Raw genomic sequence first — 5,000 nt, 5'->3', positions numbered from 1 at the left:
AGAAGCCGCCTGTCCCTCTAAGAAGAAAAGTAATCGCTGACAGCACGAAGGATGTCACGCGACTAGTTAGCAGGCTAGAGTCTCGTTCGTTATCGGAATTAACCAGACAAATCGCTCCACCAACTAAGAACGGCCATGCACCACCACCCACCGAATCAAGAAAGAGCTATCAATCTGTCAATCCTTCCGGTGTCCGGGCCTGGTGAGGTTTCCCGTGTTGAGTCAAATTAAGCCGCAGGCTCCACTCCTGGTGGTGCCCTTCCGTCAATTCCTTTAAGTTTCAGCTTTGCAACCATACTTCCCCCGGAACCCAAAAGCTTTGGTTTCCCGGAGGCTGCCCGCCGAGTCATCGGAGGAACTGCGGCGGATCGCTGGCTGGCATCGTTTATGGTTAGAACTAGGGCGGTATCTGATCGCCTTCGAACCTCTAACTTTCGTTCTTGATTAATGAAAACATACTTGGCAAATGCTTTCGCTTCTGTTCGTCTTGCGACGATCCAAGAATTTCACCTCTAACGTCGCAATACGAATGCCCCCGCCTGTCCCTATTAATCATTACCTCGGGTTCCGAAAACCAACAAAATAGAACCGAGGTCCTATTCCATTATTCCATGCACACAGTATTCAGGCGGGCTTGCCTGCTTTAAGCACTCTAATTTGTTCAAAGTAAACGTGCCGGCCCACCGAGACACTCAACTAAGAGCACCCTGGTAGGATTTCAACGGGGTCCGCCTCGGGACGCGCAAGCACGCCTTCGGCTCGCCCCACCGGCAGGACGTCCCACGATACATGCCAGTTAAACACCGACGGGCGGTGAACCAACAGCGTGGGACACAAATCCAACTACGAGCTTTTTAACCGCAACAACTTTAATATACGCTATTGGAGCTGGAATTACCGCGGCTGCTGGCACCAGACTTGCCCTCCAATAGATACTCGTTAAAGGATTTAAAGTGTACTCATTCCGATTACGGGGCCTCGGATGAGTCCCGTATCGTTATTTTTCGTCACTACCTCCCCGTGCCGGGAGTGGGTAATTTGCGCGCCTGCTGCCTTCCTTGGATGTGGTAGCCGTTTCTCAGGCTCCCTCTCCGGAATCGAACCCTGATTCCCCGTTACCCGTTACAACCATGGTAGGCGCAGAACCTACCATCGACAGTTGATAAGGCAGACATTTGAAAGATGCGTCGCCGGTACGAGGACCGTGCGATCAGCCCAAAGTTATTCAGAGTCACCAAGGCAAACGGACCAGACGAGCCAATCCGATTGGTTTTGATCTAATAAAAGCGTCCCTTCCATCTCTGGTCGGGACTCTGTTTGCATGTATTAGCTCTAGAATTACCACAGTTATCCAAGTAACGTGGGTACGATCTAAGGAACCATAACTGATTTAATGAGCCATTCGCGGTTTCACCTTAATGCGGCTTGTACTGAGACATGCATGGCTTAATCTTTGAGACAAGCATATGACTACTGGCAGGATCAACCAGGGAGCTGCGTCAACGAGAGCTGAGCAGCCGGCCGCCCGGGAGTGTGTCCCGAGGGCCCGCGCGAACACGCAAGCGTCCGCTCAATTATTCTGCAAACAGGAGGAGGCTGAGCTCCCCTGCACGATACACCTCGAAACCCTCTCAGGTCCCGGCGGCGCGCAGCGCCGTCCTAAGTACTTGGTCGGGTTCGAGAGAGGCGCAATCGCCCGGAGATAGGCGAGTAGACGCTTTCAGTGCGAACACCCGTGCTCCCAACTGAGCTTGCCGCTGCCGACAGAGGCCCGGGAGCGTGCTGTCGTGGCATTGCCGGCGGGAAACAACACGCGCCACCTACGGTGACCGGCAGCTCCAACGCCAGCGCCACAGAAGGGCAAAGCCCCACTTGGGTGCAGAAGCGAACTCTCCCAGCACAGCGCACGCGCCAACACGTCCGCAGAGCTGCGATACAAACCACCTGCGAGAACCGCTGGGGGCGACCGAGCAGCAGACGGCGTCGCGACGCCGAGTGCCGGGCGGCGGCGCATCCTCAACGCACACAGTCCGCAATCGGACCAGCACACTGCAGATGTCCACCGCGCTTCGCACCGGGCTCGGCAGAACCCACTTTGGCCGCCTGGCGCCGCGCGCAGGGTGCGCCGGCGCATAGCTGGGACGCCAGCCGGGCCCGTCGGCCGGCGCTCCTGCCACTGGGCGCCCCCCACCAGCCGGCTGTAGTGCGTGCGCTCACGCAGCGCGCGGCCAGCACGCCGGGCGGCCCCCCCTCACCGGCCGGGGACTGTCCCGCCAAGCCACAGCCTCGTATCGCTTCATACCCACATGGCCAACTCAGGTTCGGGGGCATGGCGGGTACCGCCGAAACAACCGGTTCACAGATGTACCGATCGTCGCTATCACCGATGCACCTGCAGCGCGAACAACCGCTCAACAACTGATTTCCAGTTCATTTGCGGATCTTTGGCAGCAAACGTATACGTCAATCTACATTTGCGAAATCTACGATTCTGGCATGCCTGCATGTTATGTGTCACGACACGCTACATCAGCCCACATACACACTGCGGCATGTACACGAGAGAACACGTGGAAGATGGTCCGCGCACGTGTGCAATGTCCCTTGCGCGGTCGACTGTCAACCGGCCTCTGTAGCATGTCGCAGATGTGGAACGCGGTCCACCGTGCTATCATGTTGTGTGGGGCAATACGATTAAATAGGAAAACCCTCGTCGCTACATCAACAGACGGCTCACGCTGATTCCCAGCAGAGGGAGGAGGGGGGGGGGGGGCCAACATGCAATACTTTCGTCCGTACCTACTTACCACATGTCTGTACGGCGTACAACAGTGCAATCTCGCTGTAATGGGGAGACGAGACAAGTAGCATCGTGCACAACATATGGCCCTTATGATTCGCCATTGTAGGGCGCAGCCGGTGTACGGTCAAGCATGTGCCACATTATGTCACTCAGTACGTAACGACGGATGATCAGTGTGGGTTACGCGTACATCAGCGGACAGTCCACACAGGCCGTACCACAACGTACACTGACTGCATCGACAACCGAATGCAACTGAACAGCTGCAAGGCTCATTTCACAAACAAACGCCTGACCGACCAGCTTGGAAGGGCAGGAGGGGAGGGCGATATTCGTTCTGTAGCGGTACACCCTTCCAGTGGTTAGCGGGACTGTGTAGAAAGTACGCAACACTCGAAAGACCTTTATGTGAGGGTACGCACCATGGCATCAAGAAATACACATGACACCAGAGGATCCAAGCAGTGAACTATGTTCAGAGGGTTGCTGTTAGGCAAAGCTACATTCCTGTGACGTTACATGTGACAGTTAAGGTGCAGTGTAAGTTAGGTTAAGGTGCAGTGTAAGTTAGGTTAAGGTGCAGTGTAAGTTAGGTTAAGGTGCAGTGTAAGTTAGGTTAAGGTGCAGTGTAACTTAGGTTAAGGTGCAGTGTAACTTAGGTTAAGGTGCAGTGTAACTTAGGTTAAGGTGCAGTGTAAGTTAGGTTAAGGTGCAGTGTAACTTAGGTTAAGGTGCAGTGTAACTTAGGTTAAGGTGCAGTGTAACTTAGGTTAAGGTGCAGTGTAACTTAGGTTAAGGTGCAGTGTAACTTAGGTTAAGGTGCAGTGTAACTTAGGTTAAGGTGCAGTGTAACTTAGGTTAAGGTGCAGTGTAACTTAGGTTAAGGTGCAGTGTAAGTTAGGTTAAGGTGCAGTGTAACTTAGGTTAAGGTGCAGTGTAACTTAGGTTAAGGTGCAGTGTAACTTAGGTTAAGGTGCAGTGTAACTTAGGTTAAGGTGCAGTGTAACTTAGGTTAAGGTGCAGTGTAACTTAGGTTAAGGTGCAGTGTAACTTAGGTTAAGGTGCAGTGTAACTTAGGTTAAGGTGCAGTGTAAGTTAGGTTAAGGTGCAGTGTAAGTTAGGTTAAGGTGCAGTGTAAGTTAGGTTAAGGTGCAGCGTAACTTAGGTTAAGGTGCAGCGTAACTTAGGTTAAGGTGCAGCGTAACTTAGGTTAAGGTGCAGCGTAACTTAGGTTAAGGTGCAGCGTAACTTAGGTTAAGGTGCAGCGTAACTTAGGTTAAGGTGCAGCGTAACTTAGGTTAAGGTGCAGCGTGGGTTAGGTTAGGGGCCAACGTGGGTTAGGTTAGGGGCCAACGTGGGTTAGGTTATGGGCCAACGTGGGTTAGGTTAGGGGCCAACGTGGGTTAGGTTAGGGGCCAACGTGGGTTAGGTTAGGGGCCAACGTGGGTTAGGTTAAGGGCCAACGTGGGTTAGGTTAAGGGCCAACGTGGGTTAGGTTAAGGGCCAACGTGGGTTAGGTTAAGGGCCAACGTGGGTTAGGTTAAGGGCCAACGTGGGTTAGGTTAAGGGCCAACGTGGGTTAGGTTAAGGGCCAACGTGGGTTAGGTTAAGGGCCAACGTGGGTTAGGTTAAGGGCCAACGTGGGTTAGGTTAAGGGCCAACGTGGGTAAGGTTAGGGGCCAACGTGGGTAAGGTTAGGGGCCAACGTGGGTTAGGTTAAGGGCCAACGTGGGTTAGGTTAAGGGCCAACGTGGGTTAGGTTAAGGGCCAACGTGGGTTAGGTTAAGGGCCAACGTGGGTTAGGTTAAGGGCCAACGTGGGTTAGGTTAAGGGCCAACGTGGGTTAGGTTAAGGGCCAACGTGGGTTAGGTTAAGGGCCAACGTGGGTTAGGTTAAGGGCCAACGTGGGTTAGGTTAAGGGCCAACGTGGGTTAGGTTAAGGGCCAACGTGGGTTAGGTTGCCAGAGATGTGTCAAATCAGGATGTACGTTTGGCTGGTGTCAGGTGGTGGGTTGGTTCGATGCCTTTATAAGGGGTGTGGCCAAAGGGTATTTTATTACTTGTACCTTTTGTGTTGTGGCGTGGCGTTGCGTCCTGTGTTGATACTGGGTGGACCACTGTGGGTGTTGCTGGCTGATTTGAGCTGCGTTGTTTGCGGGTGATGTGAGACATTCTGTCTTATTAGTGGACGTGACGT

At 53.3% G+C, this 5,000-nt stretch overlaps 1 non-coding gene across 1 annotated transcript in view; it reads right to left on the bottom strand.

The window, feature by feature from the left end:
• The window catches only part of LOC126313005 (small subunit ribosomal RNA), a 1,893-nt gene extending 400 nt beyond the window's left edge, over positions 1-1,493 (bottom strand). Inside the window, exon 1 of the ribosomal RNA XR_007554901.1 lies at positions 1-1,493. This exon is cut by the window's left edge and continues 400 nt beyond it. This is a non-coding gene — a ribosomal RNA (small subunit ribosomal RNA).
• Positions 1,494-5,000: the final 3,507 nt, after the last annotated feature.

This window comes from Schistocerca gregaria, unplaced genomic scaffold, assembly GCF_023897955.1.
Source record: "Schistocerca gregaria isolate iqSchGreg1 unplaced genomic scaffold, iqSchGreg1.2 ptg000458l, whole genome shotgun sequence".
Classification (NCBI taxonomy): domain Eukaryota; kingdom Metazoa; phylum Arthropoda; class Insecta; order Orthoptera; family Acrididae; genus Schistocerca; species Schistocerca gregaria.
The sequence above is the reverse complement of the archived record's forward strand: the minus strand, read 5'-3'. Positions and strand labels throughout refer to the sequence as shown.